The sequence below is a fragment of the Orcinus orca genome, chromosome 19 (assembly GCF_937001465.1).
Source record: "Orcinus orca chromosome 19, mOrcOrc1.1, whole genome shotgun sequence".
NCBI lineage: Eukaryota > Metazoa > Chordata > Mammalia > Artiodactyla > Delphinidae > Orcinus > Orcinus orca.
Genome location: NC_064577.1, coordinates 23,303,998 through 23,320,269, shown reverse-complemented (window position 1 = coordinate 23,320,269; position 16,272 = coordinate 23,303,998).

The window sequence follows — 16,272 nt, the reverse complement described above, 5'->3', positions numbered from 1 at the left end:
CGCGCACTACGCCCCGCCCACGCGCCCCACGCTGCGCTCCGCGCTCCGCGCTCCACGCCCCGCCCGGCTGCGCGAGGCAGTCTCGAGGGCTTGGGGCCCGAGTCTTAGTGGCCGCCGTGGCCCCAGGTTCTCGGCGAAGCGCGGTCACGAGGGGCCACGAGGCGCTGAGATCAGCCCCGCGCTCGGCCTTTCCGCCCTGACCTCCCGGGGCGCCGCTCTCCGGGGTGCCGCTCCCCGGCCGCGCCCGCGCCGCGGGGTCAGCTGCTCGTGCACGTGCTCGGCTGGCCGTGGGTGTGAGCAGAGCCCTCGGCGTGACAGAGTCCACCGGCGCGGAAGCGAGTCCGCGGCGGCCGCAGGTGGACTCACGGCCCGGCGCGGGTATGCGGCCACTGGCGGCCTCTGAACAAGCCCCCGCCTCCCACTCGCTCCTTTCTGTCCAGCTCCCGTCATTCTTCCCCAAGTTCGCACCGCGCTCACCAGCCCCTCTGTCCTGACGGCTTCCTAGGAAGGAACCTGGGGAACACCTGGCCCTTTGTAATCCTGTTTCCTCAAACCCTTATTCACGACCTCACCAAAAGGGACGCCCAGCTCCCCCTGAGCCAGCCCCAGACATGACTCCTGCCCTCCCAGCCTTAACTCAAAGATACTCCTAAGTCCTGTTTTTCATTCTAAGCCCCTGTCCTACTGCTGCAAAGCAATCTCTGGAAGAGGTTCTCATGTTTAGAATAATCCAAGTTGTCCAAAAAGAAAATTTGTGGGCTTCCCTGGTGGTGCAGTGGTTGAGAATCTGCCTGCCAATGCAGGGGACACGGGTTCAAGCCCTGGTCTGGGAAGATCCCACATGCCGCGGAGCAACTAGGCCCATGAGCCACAGCTACTGAGCCGGCGCGTCTGGAGCCTATGCTCCGCAACGAGAGAGGCTGCGATAGTGAGACGCCCGCGCACCGTGATGAAGAGTGGCCCCCACTTGCCGCAACTAGAGGAAGCCCTCGCACAGACACGAAGACCCAACACAGCCAAAAATAAATAAATAAATTTTAAAAATAATAATAAAAAAGAAAATTAAAAAAAAAGAAAATTTGTAACAAGATTAGAAGACTGCAGAACGGGGTAAAGAAATGCCAAGTATATGGCAGATGAAGGATTTTTAAATGACTTTAAGGAGATGGACATCATGACATGAAAACGAACAAAGAACGGGTACTTTGAATGATCCATTAACATAAAAGGGTTCAACTTTACTCAAAATAAAATGAAAACCATTCCAATACTTTTTTCTTATCGATCAAGTGACAAAACTGTTTACAGTTGACCCTTGAACAACAGGGGTTTGAACTGCAGAGATCCACCTGTGCACAGGCTTTTTTCACTAAATACATAACGGCAGTGCTACAAGATCCTCGGTTGGTTGAATCCATGGATGTGAAGCTGAGGATACAGAGGGGTGACTGAAAAGTTATATGCAGATTTTCTGACTGCAAGGGGTCGGTGCTTCTAATGGCCCATGTTGTTCAAGGGTCAACTATATTTTGAAAGAATTGCAAGCTTGGGACTTCCCTGGTGGCGCAGTGGTTAAGAATCCACCTTCTAATGCAGGGGACACGGGTTCGAGCCCTGGTCCGGGAAGATCCCACATGCCGGAGAGCAACAGCCTGTGTGCCACAAGTACTGAGCCTGCGCTCTAGAGCCCGTGTGCCACAACTACTGAGCCCACGTGCTACAACTACTGAAGCCCACACGCCTAGAGCCCATGCTCCACAACAAGAGAAGCCACCGCAATGAGAAGCCCACGCATTGCAATGAAGAGTAGACCCTGCTCACCGCAACTAGAGAAAGCCCGTGCGCAGCAACGAAGAACCAACACAACCAAAATTAAATAAAATTGATTCTTTAAAAAAAAAGAATTGTGGGCTTCCCTGGTGGCGCAGTGGTTGAGAGTCCGCCTGCCGATGCAGGGGACACGGGTTCGTGCCCCGGTGCGGGAAGATCCCACATGCTGCGGAGCGGCTGGGCCCGTGAGCCACGGCCGCTGAGCCTGTGCGTCCGAAGCCTGTGCTCCGCAACGGGAGAGGCCACAGCAGTGAGAGGCCCGCGTACCGCAAAAAAAAAAAAAAATTCTCGGTCTGTGATGCCATTTTTGTCACCAAAAGGTGACACCTGAGCTCAAGGTCCCCTGAGAGAGGAGTCCTGTCGATACTGGCGGGTGGGGGGGAGGAGGGTGCCGTTCGTGAAGTTCAGCCTTATATGAATGGGACCCATGAGCACAGTACACGCGCACCCCGATCTTGCGATCAGCTGAGCACACAGGTATAAACCCGTACTACATCAGTGACCAATGACCTATAGAGTTCAGCTCTATTTTTACTATGGGCAAGCACAAAATAGGTATTTTTTCAAGTTAGCATTGTGTTCAGGAATATACTAAACATTCCTCCACGGGTGAAGGGTTTAACATTCATTTTTCGAACATTTTTAATTCAGACAAGAGTGTATAGAAAAAATGGGGTCCCAGGTTGCCCCATCTCATTTTGGCCCCTAGAGCGTGAAAAAAGAGGAACACAGTGTGGTCTCTGCCTGAAGCTGGTTCCGTTAAGGGCCCTCCTGGGACCTGTCTCAGTAGAGAGGACGCCCTTGCAAATCTGACTTGCCCAGGTGGGTTCGCTAGGGTGACGGGCAGCAAAATTAATTCAGGAAGGCATTTTATAAGACTATCCCCTCCAAGGGGGAGGAGGGTGGAGGAGGGACGGACTGGGAGTTTGGGATTACTAGATGCAAACTATTATCTAGAGGATGGATAAACAACAAGGTCTGACTGTAGAGCCCAGGGAACTATATTCAATATCCTGTGATAAACCATCATGGAAAAAAATATGAAAAAATATCTAACATATATGTATAACTGAATCACTTTGCTGTACAGCAGAAATTAACACAACATTGTAAATCAACTAAACTTCAATAAAATAAATTAAAAAAAAAGAATATCACCTCAAAAAGGAATTAAAGATGTAGCCATCTAGGAATTGTCTGGCAGTCTGGTGGTTAGGACTCCGAGCTTTCACCGCTGAGGGCCTGGGTTCAATCCCTGGTCAGGGAACTCCCGCAAGCTACGTGGCATGGCCAAAAAAAGAAGAAAGACGTACACATCTGAATGCAAACACGCAAAACAAAAACTGGGGCGAATGCTGCTAATTGTGTCCGTTTGCCTCTGTTTTGTGCCCTGTGAGCTACCCAGGAGGCTCGATCCACCCAGAAGAATGGAGAGTCGCTGAGGCTGCCTTAGGGGTGGGGAGGGAGGGTATGCACGCCTCTTCCGGGAAAGTTTCCGGATGCAGTGTAGCTCTGGAGATTGGTTGCTCTGTCTCGTCTGTCTGTCTGTCTCTCGTCAATCTCCACATTCTCCAATTCACTCCAGGGAGTTGCTCTGGTTAATCCAATTGCTCGCCCAGTAGGAGGGCACCCTGATGGGCCATCAGTCAGCCAGTGGATGGGCCCATTTTTGGCAGGTGCCCCCCACCCCGTGCAATGAGTCATCCGGGAAGTGCCCAGTCCCACTTCCCTTGCACCTTCTGGGGGGCGGCAAGCATCACACCTCACGTGCCCAGAACACGTGTGTCAGGAGAGTGTGTTTGACTTCAGATCTTTGTTCTGGAGCATGGTCCTGGGTCTGCCCTAGATAGCGAGGGTCGTGTAACCAAGCCGGCATTTCTTTTCACATTTCAGCTGCTTAATTTGCTCCTAAAATATAGAGTGGGAACATTCTGAATTAGCTTCTGATTCTGGCTCTAACTTCAGGGACCAGCTTTAAGGCGGTGAACAAGCCACCGCCTCTTAGGGTCCCAGTTTGTTGCCCTGTGACATGTCTCAGGACATAGATGCTCAAAGCCCCATTACGGGACTAACAAGCTCTACGTGCAGTTGTGATACGTAGTAGCTTTATAACTTAGGGCACTGAAAGAAGAAGGTACCACTTCCATCACCAGGACCTGCAAGCTTGTGTGGGTGTCATGTTTAGGAGCATGTGTTCAGCTGGGACAGAGGCCGGCGCAGTGGTTAAGAGGGCCACCCCTGGAGTCACCCACCTCTGTATAGCTCTGTCACTCGCCAGCTCTGCGACCTCTGAAGGGTTGTCCGACCTCTGTGCCTCATCTTCCTCCTTTGGGAAGTGGGGATTCTAACAGTCCCTGCCTCACAGGCTCTTCAGAGGGGTGAGAGATAACATACCCAAAGCACTTAACCTGGGGCCCAGGTGAGGGACCTGGTGGTGAGTTAAGAGTCTGTGATTGAGGGGACGCCCAGTGTATTCACTTCCTGTGGCTGCTGGTAGAAATTACCGCAAAGTCTTGGTGGCTTAAAGGAACAGAAGTCTTCCGTCTCAGAGTCCTGGAGGCTGGGTGTCTGAAAACACTGTCTCTCGGCTACACCCCCTCTGGCAGCTGCAGGGGTGAATCTGCTCTTTGCCTCTTCCAGCTCCTGGGGGTGGCCGTCGTTCCTCGGCTTGTGGCCGGCATCCCTCAATCTTCAAGGCCAGCATCTTCAAATCTCTCTCTGCTCCGTCTTCACATCACCTTCTCCTCTGGGTGTCAAATCTCCCTCCGCCTCCCTGTTATAAGAACACACATGGGACTTCCCTGATGGCGCAGTGGTTAAGAATCCGCCTGCCAATGCAGGGTACACGGGTTCGAGCCCTGGTCAGGGGAGGTCCCACATGCCGTGGAGCAACTAAGCCCGTGCGCCACAACTACTGAGCCCACGAGCCACAACTACTGAAGCCCATGCACCTAGCGCCCGTGCTCCACAACAAGAGAAGCCACGGCAATGAGAAGCCCGCACACCGCAACGAAGAGTAGCCCCTGCTGGCCGCAAAGACCCAGCACAGCCAAAAAAAAAAAGAGAGAGAGAGAGAACACACATGAGGGCATTCAGGACCTACCTGATAATCCAGCATATCTCCCATCTCAAGACCTTTACTTAATCACATCTGCAAAGACCTTTCTTCCACGTAAGGTAACCTTCACAGTTTGGGGGGATTAGGACTTGGCTGTCTTTTTTTTGTTGGTTTTTTTTTGTTGTTTTTTTTGTTGTTGTTTTGCGGTACGCGGGCCTCTCACTGTTGTGGCCTCTCCCGTTGCGGAGCACAGGCTCCGGACGCGCAGGCTCAGCGGCCATGGCTCACGGGCCCAGCCGCTCCGCGGCATGTGGGATCTTCCCAGACCGGGGCACGAACCCGTGTCCCCTGCATCAGCAGGCGGACTCTCAACCACTGCGCCACCAGGGAAGCCCTTGGCTGTCTTTTGGGGGGCCATGGAGAGAATGTTCTAGTTGGCTGTGATTTTTTTGCCTCCACTGCCCATTTGAAGATGTGCCCTTGTCCCCTTTAAACTTCCCTAACGGCAAACATGTCATCTTTCCCCCCCAGCCCAGCTCTCCCTTCTGACTTCCGGTTTCTGCTGACAGCTGCCTTATTTTCTCCATGCCCCTCCTCAGGACTGTCTTTGATCCTCCCATCTCCTTCCCTTCCTGACACCACCCTATCCACACTCGACATTAGTCACCAGATCTCAGAGACACCAAGTCCCTGAGCACAGGGGAAACTTCTCCCCTAACACCTTTGATTCACGGACACAGAGCTGAGCCCTGCAGAGAGGCGGCAACTTGCCCACGTCACCTGGCGATGTGATGCCCAGGCTGGACCAGAGCCCGTGGCCCGGGAGATGCCCTCCTACCACAGCTGCTCATCCTGGTCAGGTTCTTCCCGAGGACGATCCCCCATCCTTTCTCTGTGCCTCTATTCAGCAAACATCTGTTGAGCATCTCTTGTGTGCTAGCTACTGGACAGTCAGTGATGGGCCAGACCCAGGCCCAGCCTTCCATCGCAGTCTGGTCCCTATGCCACCTTGGCCTGGCCTGCTTGTTTGTCACCTGTCCTCCTGTCCCAGGCAGCATGCTCCTGTTTCTGCACCTTCGGGGGTGTCCCTGGGTGCAGAGCACCCTGCCCCTTCCTGACCCCGTGGAAGTGTAAGCTGCTTTCAGAGCCCCAGGCTTGCCCCTGCCCGGGAAGCCCTGGCCCCCAGTCCAGGCCCTGAATGTAGGCCCCATCCGGGTGGGTCCTCTCCTGCCACTCTCCGTCCTGCTTCCTGTCCTGGGGTGACTGAAGGAGCCCCCAGAGCTGCCTCTGCTGCTGAATAGGGTGGTTCCCCGCTCCCCCTCCCACTCCCCGCCTCCCATCTCTTTTCATTCTTGCTGCTTCCCAGGAGGTGAGGGCCCCCCGACTTGGTCCCCACCAAACCTCCCCAGAACACAGCTCCCCGTGTCCTTGCCTCTCTGGGGGAGCACAGCGAGGGCTGAACAAAGCCGGGGCGGGTCCCTCAGCCCAGGGCTGCTGAGCGAGAGCTGAGAACCCCCCCAGGGGCTGTCACCCATTCCCAGCCCAGAGCCCAGGAACCTGCGGTCCTCAGGGAACTCCTGTTTGGTCCCCAATAGGAAGTGCTCCTGCCTGTGGTTTCAACTGCGCACATCCTTTCTTTTGACCCTGAGAAACCCGACCAGCTGGACAGCACAGATTCCTGACATATTTTTTGGGGGGGATGGTGTACCTTTCCTGTGAGTGTGGGATTTCATGACCCAGTGCTGTACCCAAAACATCAGAGCTGAAAATAGCGGCGATGCTATTTGCTCACAAATCTGTGGGTCGAGAATTTAAACAAGGGCACTGGGTGGCTGGTGTCTGTCTGGGTGGAACGTCTGAGGTGGTGTCTCCGCTCCCGTGTCAGGTGACCCAGAAGTGGAGGTGGGTGGGGACATGGGAGGGGTGGCAGGGTGGCCTGTAACAGGGACAAACTGGGTCCGGCTGGGTCCTCGGTTCTCCACGGAGCCCAGGGCCTCTCCCTCTCCACGTGGCCTCTCCAACAGGATACAGGGTGCAGGCTATGTGGTAGCTCAGGTCTCCCGAGAGAGCAAGAGCAGAATCCCCCGAGCTTCCTTAAGATGTTGGCCTAGAGCCAGTACAGAGTCACCCCTGTCCCGTTCTATTGCTTGAAGCAGCCCAGATTCAAGGATGGGTACCTTGCACATCAAGAGGCCATTAATACCAGGAGGTGTGGTCCACTGCAGGCCTGTAGTGTTCACTGTCACAAGCACTCTACGTGCCTTATCTTTCCAGGTGCAGCCTAATTCTTCTGCGATGGGGGGCTGTTCTCCCCCTCAGTACACTTCCTGTGGGCTGGCTTGCTCCTAGGACTTGCTTCATCCACACTGTCTTATCAAGAAGGGACTAAGGGAACTGCAGGTGCCCTGGGGCCCTCTGAGCGGGACTGTTATCCTGCCAACCCCTCCCTCACCAAGAGCTTTCTTTTGGGTCAATTGGAGGAAAACATAGTGATTTGGGCCACACTCCCATTTTACAGATGAGAAAACTGAGTCTCACCAGGGTTTTTAGCTCACACACTTGCTAAATTAAAGGTCACATAAGAAATGAGCAAATTAGGTTTGAGAGCCCAGGATGCTCGTTTTTTAATTGAAAAATTGGGAAATAAATTTACTTTTCAGAAATTCATTTCCTGGACAGCTTCTCTGGACTGTATCTAATCTGTCAAGCAAGCGATATCCATGTGGTCTTCCACGGCCACCTTTGCTTAGACGTCACTTGGCCAGACCTGATTCTCTCTCATACCTTTCGCTGGACCCCAGGAATGAGTTCACCCACAGAAGCAACCTTTTGTGAAAGGAACTCACTCTCAATGGGATGAAACCTTCTCCTCGAAGGACTAGGTAAGCCCCCACCTCCTCCTCTCCCAAGAGAACATTTGGGAATACTTCCTTATTTGAAAAGTATACGCACAAAAAGTTGGGGTGACTCTGGGTTCTTTCCTTGGCTTCTTTTCTGTGGTTCTTGAACCTCACCTCCTCTTTCCAGACTTACTTCCCCTTCTTTGTCTCTTGATGTCATCTACATTCTGCCCAAAGAAGCCACCAAGTATGCATGAAGTTCTCCCTCGACTTTGCATGCATTTAAGTCACTCCTTCCACTCAGTGACATCGAGGAGCATCTAAATGCCACCCCAACAAGGAGTCTTTCTCCATATGGCCCCATCAAGCCAATGCCATGTCCTCTCCCCTGAACTGGGAAGGCGTGGAGACCTCCGCAGGGCTCTTGTGCTCTGCTCTGGTTTTTGCGGTTAACTGCACTATGGTCTACTCTGCGAGCTCCCTGATGGCAAAGACTGTGATCTACCAGCCTCTTCTTTCCTGGAGCCACCCAGCAAAGCCGTGCCTCGCATGGGGAGATACTTGCTGTTTGTGTGGAAATGTGTCTTTGTGCATAAAGAATGACCATGCTTACCTTTCCAGGACTGTGTATATGTTATAGAAGCATCCCCCAGGTCACCCCCTCCAAGAATTTGGAAACAGGGAAATAAGATTTTTATTTGTTTGTTTTATTTTTAATTTTTATTTTATATTGGGGTATAGTTGATTGACAATGTTGTGCTAGTTTCAGGTGTACAGCAAAGTGAATCAGTTATAAATATACATGTATCCATTCTTTTTCAGAGTCTTTTTCCATACAGGTTATTACATAATATTGAGCAGAGTTCTCTGTGCTATACAGTAGGTCCTTGTTGATTATCTATTTTATATATAGATAATAACAATCTATTATTATCTGCGTATCTGTTAATCCCAAGCTTCTGATTTATCCCCCCACTTCCCCTTCCATAACCATGTGTTTGTTTTCTATGTCTGTGAGTCTGCTTCTGTTTTGTAAATAAGTTCTTTTATATCTTTTTTTTAGATTCCACATATAAGTGATATCATGCGATATTTGTCTTTCTCTGTCTGACTTACTTCACTTAGTATGACAATCTCTAGGTCCATCCACGTTGCCGCAAATGCCATTATTTCATTCTTTTTCATGGCTGAGTAGTATTCCATTGTATATATTACCATATCTTCTTTATTTTTCATGTGTCGATGGACATTAGGTTGCTTCCATGTCTTGGCTATGGTAAATAGGGCTACATTGAACACTGGGGTGCATGTATCTTTTTGAATTATGGTTTTCTCCAGGTATATGCCCAGGAGTAGGATTGCCTACAGCCATACCACCCTGCATATGTCCAGCCCAAGCTCTTCTGATCTCAGAAGCTAAGCAGGGTCGGGCCTGGCTAGTACTTGGGTGGAAGGAAATAAGATCTCCCATGGACAGGGAGTTGCCAGATATATACAGCAAAGAAAAAGACAGGATGCCCAGTTCATTAGAATTTCAGAGCAGCAACAAATAATCTTTTAGTCTGAGTACGTCCCATCCAATATTTGGGACATACTCATACATGAAAAATTATTCACTGTTGATCTGAAACTCAAATGTAACTGGGAACCCTGTCTCGTATCTGGCAACCCTACCTGGAGAGTTCACGTATGAAACTAACACGCGCAGATTCGAGCAAAGTCGTCACCTTAAGAAGTCAGCGTTGGGTCCTTCAGCAAGACGATGTAATTGGAGAATACAAGAAAAGCATATTGACAAAAGCACTTTAAACCTTCTCTTGTAACATAGCTTAGGAATGGGCCAGTCAGAAAGTGGAGGGTCAAAGAGACAAGCTTTGGTCACTGTCTCCAAGTTTGTCCAGGAGAATCAACTTTGAGGTCCGGGGAGGCTCTGATCCCTCATGTCTCTGGGTGGCAGGGGCCACTGGGGTCGTCCAACGGATTCCCCGGGTTTCCCAGGAAGAATTGTTAGAATTTGGCTTCTTGTGCCTCGTGGGGAGTGAATGTGCTGACCTGGGAACTATGACCTCTGAGGGAGGCAGCTAAATGACATTGGTTTTTTTTCCGCCCCATTCTCTCTGTGAACTTGACTCTGACCCATTCTCCACGCGCTGGGTCACCCCCATGGGACATCCAATGTCAGTAAGTCGTGTTTTACTTCAACTAGTGCCCTCTGTTTTCTGGGTCTCTGCTACAGCCGAGGGCAGCATCCGTTTCTTCAAGGTCCAAGGGCAGCATTGACGGAGTGCCTCCTTCATGCCCCGTAATCATCACACTAACTCTCTATCCAGCTTCAGAGACAAAGAAATAGAGAGGTTTCGTAACCCCTCACAAGGGGTACAGCTGGGGCTTAAACCCGTGGCTGCTTCCTGTGGTTACTAACCATTATTAACATTCTGGCCAACATGTTTTTAGGACAATTTTCAAATTTTTTTATACAATTTTGAAAGGTCTTTCCATTTACAGTTATTACAAAATATTGGCTATACTCCCCGTGTTGTACATACATCTTTGAGCCTGTCTTACACCCAAGAGGCTGCATCTCTCACTCCCACACCCTTATATGGCCCCTCCTCCCAGAGCCCACTGGAAACCACTAGTTTGTTCTCTAGACCCGTGAGTCTGCTTCTTTTTTGGCAAACAACTTGAAACACAGGTACACCCACGTTTTTACATAAGTAAGCTCAAGTTATATATATATGTGTGTGTGTGTGTGTGTGTATATATATATATACACACACACACACTGTTTGAAACTTTAAAAGAAAATGTAGCCAGACCTTGGGGAATCTTCTACGTCTGTGCTTCTAGCAGCCAGGCCACAGAATCCGGCAGAGAAGAGCCTTCAGTGCGATCCAACATGATGACAATTCGGAAAACAAGCTCAAGAAACTTCCAGAGAGGAGATGCAAACATTTAGGACGGAGACATTTTCGCCCTTGAGAGGAAGTGACGTTCTCACGCCCTTTCCCACCTAGGCCCATCGACCAAAGCCGATTCCTTTCTGAGGTCCCTTCGTGGAGTCCCCGACTTTAAGTAGACTCTTCTCCCATCTGTGCTTTCCAAGTGGACTGAAGTTATCTGAACTGCCATGTGAAGTAATTTACCCAGGTTACCAGGCCGGATCCTGAATCAACAGAGGTGTGTGCGTAAAAGAAAGGACTCCAAACGGAAGCAAATACGAGAGAAGGAAATTCAGGAAAGTCGGAGGACGGAGACCCTGGGACTTTATATTCACCACCTGGTGTTTCAGAAGGCTGTTACTTTCTGGACTGTAAATTCATCCTCCTGGATGAAAATGATTCCAAACCACTGCTGTCTTTTCCCAAGAATGTACATGTCTGCAACCCATTCTTAGGAGAGACCTTGGCCTTGAGACTTAAACCACCCGGTGACTCATGTCAACAGGCTGTTTTGTCAGAGAGTTTCCGTAATTAGAACCTGTGACTGACACGTCTGACCACGAGAATGCATCACAAGGACTTTTCGTGAGCATGGGTTTTTTAGCAAAACCTGACCTGTTGAAATGTCAGGGCTTGGCGTTTTGGCCTTTGGGGTTTTTTCAGGCTGTCTGTCCTTCCTGGAAGCAGCTTCTTTGGATACTACCTTCTCAGCAACCCTATGGGGTAAGGTTCTTATTGTCCCATTTTATGGATAATGATACTGAGGTTCAGAGAGGTAGTGTATTTCATCTGAGACAGGCCATGGCGGGGAGGCGGGGATGTCTCACCTTGAGCCCAAGTCCACTGACCCAGATTCTAGGTTCTCTCTCCCGTGGTGCCCAGGCCTGAGCCTCCAGGATATTATGAATGAGGTCGGTTGAATCCTCGTGCTCTCTACAGAGTCCCTGCCCGACACAACCAAGGTCACTGTCCAGTGCCTCATTCCCTCAGGGCCCCAAGTGCCTGTATGGTTGACTGGAGCCACTGCAGCCCAGAGAAGACAGTGACCCAGAAAAGCCAGGAGGAAATTTCAGAAGGAGGGAGCGCTCCGTGGTTTCAGATGCCAGGGGCGATAGGCTGACAAACGCACCCGCTTTGTTGTGACTTTGTGCCTTCCTTGGGGACGTGCTGTTCCCTCACTCCGGACTGTCCTGCACTGGCCAGTCCTCCTCCAAGACTCAGCCTGAAATACTGCCCACCCTCACAACGGAAATATCGTTACTGTTTAAGATATAACACAGTGTCATGATTTTATAAAAAAGCACCCACCATAACAAGTTTTTAAACTTGCTTTTAGGGATTTCCCTGGTGGCACAGGGGTTAAGAATCCGCCTGCCAACGCAGGGGACACGGGTTCGGGCCCTGGTCTGGGAAGATCCCACATGCCACGGAACAACTAAGCCCGTGCGCCACAACTCCGAGCTTGTGCTCTAGAGCCCGCAAGCCACAGCTAATGAGCCCGTGCGCCTAGAACCCGTGCTCCGCAAGAAGAAGCCACCGCAATGAGAAGCCTGCGCACTGCAACGAAGACCCAACGCAGCCAAAAATAAATACATTTATTTAAAAAAAACAACAACTTGCTTTTATATACGTGTAAAGTGGATATGTAAATTTCATACTTAACCTTTGTAATGTATATATTTTTGTACTCGCAGATTATATATATAAAATATGCCAACTTGTGTATAGAAATGTTAAATACCAAAATGGTACCGTATTGTGTATAGGTTTTCTATCTCCTCTCACTTTCACTCACTTTTTATTTATTTATTTATTTATTTATTTATTTATTTATTTATTTATTGGCTGTGCCGCATGGCTTGTGGGATCTCTGTTCCCTGACCAGGGATTGAACCTAGGCCCATGGCAGTGAGAGCCCCGAGTCCTAACCACTAGACCACCAGGGAATTCCCTCACTCCCTTTATAGTGGATATATTTGATATCAGTAAGTATAGATTTACCTAATTTTTTTTCTCAAAATGAATAGTTTTAAAAAACATAAAACTAGTAAATGTTCCTTGCAAAATATATGTAAATGGTACAAAAAATATATAAAGTAAACAGCCAGATAGCCCTCCTTCTGGAGAGAACCATTATTAAAATTTTGGCAAACATCCTTACACACACAGACACCCACGTTTTTATATGAATGGGCTCAAGTGATATATACTGTTTTGAAAACTTTTAAAAAAATTCAGCCAGGTCTTGGCAACATCCTTCTATGTGAATCACAGCATGAGATCAATCTTTTTAATGACTGCGTTCTATTTTACTGGGAGATTATAACTGCTTGACTGAAACACTAACGATGAACATGGGCTTTTCAGGTTTTCCGGATTATAAACAATGCTGTGATACACATCCTCAGAGGCAGAGAATTCTTTCTGGAAAAAGAAAGAAATGGATTGAAAAGCCAGTCTGTACCAGTTTGGAGGTCCCGGATGATGGCAATTATGTTGAAAAACGCACAGCACGAAAACATCTGAAGCTTCAGCCAATGTTCACCCAGGTTATTTCTGGGCAGAACCAGGAGTGATTTTCTTCCTTTGTGTACTCTCCTGTCCTTTCGAATGTTTCTATTCTAAGCATGTCTCACCACTGTCTTTCGTGACGTGGACTCCAGTAGAAATGTATTTTTACGTGGCATAAGAAATGTGTGCTTTCTCACCACTCAAGCATCACCCTGGCGATGCCCTCTTTCCTGTTTCCTCTGCACCAGCCTTTGCCCTCCATCTTCACATCTGTCCTCTCCCTCAGAGGCTGTCAGTCCTCCCCTGTCCCTGAGTTAGCACCAGCTGCCCTCATGGGGGGGGGGGCAGCTGTCTGACTTGGAGAACGAGCTGGACTCATGTTCCCCCTCGGATGGTACCTCCATGGGCACAGCCTGGTTTCCCCACGTCGGGAGCTCAGTGGATTGCAGCTCGTAGGGAAGAAGCCTTGAGGGTCACACGGGGGCCAGGAGGCCTCCCCGCCTCGGGCACATCCGGCCCCAATGCCCCACGCACCCTCCCCCAGAGTTTCTTCTACCTCCAGGCAGGTGACGCCGATGACCTGGCCAGGAGGAAGCTGGTTGCTTCTGGGTAGCAGCTGCCCTCGCTCCCAGAAGGTCTAAGAGGACACAGAGGATGTCCTCAGTATTTCCACCGAGGTCACTGGTCGAGTCGGGTGTTGGATGTCTCCTTAGTGCTGAGACACTTCCTCTTTCGTTTGTGTCTCATTCATCCCCTCCCCCCCACCTTCTTGGAGACTGAAAAAGGGGAACGTGAAAGAAAAACTGTGAATTTCAGACGCAGCTCCAGCACGGAGACTGTGTGACCGCCTTCAGCAGAGGCCGGGGCAGTGGGTGGGGTGGCCCGGGTGGGAGTGGGATGGCGGCATCCTCCAGGGGTCCCGAGGTCACTGGACCCGGCCTTTCTTCCTCCCCTCCTGTTCACTTTCTTAGCTCCCACCCACGGAGTCCTCAATGCCACCCACAGGAGATCCTTGGGACCCCAATTCCTATTTTTCAGGGAGTGACGTTCTTAAAGTAAAAACCAAAGTCTGCGTTTGCTCATTTCACTGAGTTTACTATGTTCATTTGCAAGATAGATAGATCTAGACACACATTTGTGTGTATATATATGCGTGCATGCGCACGCACACACACACACACAGATTGTGGCAGCTTTTTGGAAACTATCTGAGGCTCAGAAAATAACTTGCCTGACAAGACATCAAAGAACTACAGAAAGAGGCCACAGCGCCGAAGGCCGTGGCGACGGACTGCTTCGCAATTTGCAGTGAGACTGATGATAAGCATCTATTTGCTCCAGCAAGTTGAAGTAGAACTGTAACATTCTGTTTGTTCCGGGAAACAGTAACCGAAGTCACAAATCATAAATAATAAAAGTTAGAAAAATCCCCTTTTAACCTAATGGACTAAAAGATTTTAGTTTGCTTCTCATTTCTGCTAATGGCCTCTCTCCCTTGGCACTGCCGGAGCTGGCCCATTACAGGCAAATCAAGCCTTGGTTTGCAAGTAGGACAGGATCCAGAAGCTGGGTGTTTGGGATGCAGGATATGTTTCCCCTAGAAACTGTCTTCCCAGAGTGCCTGGGTTCTCAGCGTCACTACACAGCCCAACCCCCGCTGTACCTGGGCTGTGAGTTTTTGAGGGCAGGTTGTCTGCAGTGCAGGAGAGAGAAAACAAGTCAGCTCCTGCTCTCCCCATAGAGCCCTGGCTCTGAGCACAGTTTAAACACAGGTTAACTTTCTTTTCCATCTTCCTAACTCCTTTGAGGCATCCAGGTCCCAGTGTCCTAATCTCCTGGATCACAGCATCCTCCCCAATCTGTCTTATCTGTTCTGGGCTGCTCTCCTGCTGGGGGGCTCTGAGACCTCAAACTCCCCACCTTTCCCCACCAATGCAGGGGACACGGGTTCGAGCCCTGGTCCGGGAAGATCCCACGTGTCACGGAGCAACTAAGCCCGTGCGCCACAACAGCTGAAGCCCGCGTGCCCCAACTACTGAAGCCTGTGCGCCTAGAGCCCACGCTCCACAATAAGAGAAGCCACCGCGATGAGAAGCCCGTGCACTGCAACGAAGAGTAGCCCCCGCTCGCCGCAACTATAGAAAGCCCACGCCAGCAACAAAGACCCAACGCAGCCAAAAATAAATAAATAAATAAAATTTTTTAAAAAATAAAACAGTTATCATTGAGACTTAAGCTAATGACATGTTAATGAATCATATATAGGGAAAACTGACTAGACAGAGCCATTAAAATGATTTACAGTGGCTGTGATAGCCTAGTAAGATTGGGGAGATTTTTTTTCTTTTTACCAAAGTTTTTGGTATTATATGGAGAAAGTTTATACCAAAAAAAGGTGTTAGACAGAAGATACTCAGGAGCTGCTGGATTCTTACCCCTGCACTGATCCACTGAAAACAAACAAAAAACAGGTCCTTCTTAGAGGGAAAAAAAGGCAGAAATCAAGCTGGATTGAAACCAATCCTGATGATGACTGTTATGGACTGAATATTTACATCCCCTCCAAGTTCATTTGTCAGAGCCCTAATCCCCATGTGATGGTATTTGGAGGTGAGACCTTCGGGAGGCGATTAGGTCATGAGGGTGGAGCCCTGATGAATGGATTAGTGCCCTTGCAAGAGGCCAGCTAAGTGAGGATAAGTCTGCAAACCAGAAGAGGGCTCTCCCTGGAACCTGATTCTGCTCAAACCCTGGTCTCTGACCCCCAGCCTCCCAAGCTCTAAGAAATGTATTTCTGTGGTTTGTAAGCCACCCAGTCTATGGTACTTTTTATAGCAGGCTGAACTAAGATAATGACCATAAAATGAATGAATCTGACCTTCACACATCTGAACACTCCAGTGAGTTTTGGAGGCTATCAGATCCAGACTTTCAACACCTCAGAAAGACTAACAGCACACTCTTGAATATCTATGGCCTGTTACAAGGACATTCCCCATGAGGAAAAGAGTGCAGGAAAAAAATAACAAAACACGTGGGGGGGGGTCACTTTTCCAAAAACCTACTGAGTTCCCCTTAGGGTCCTCAAAGA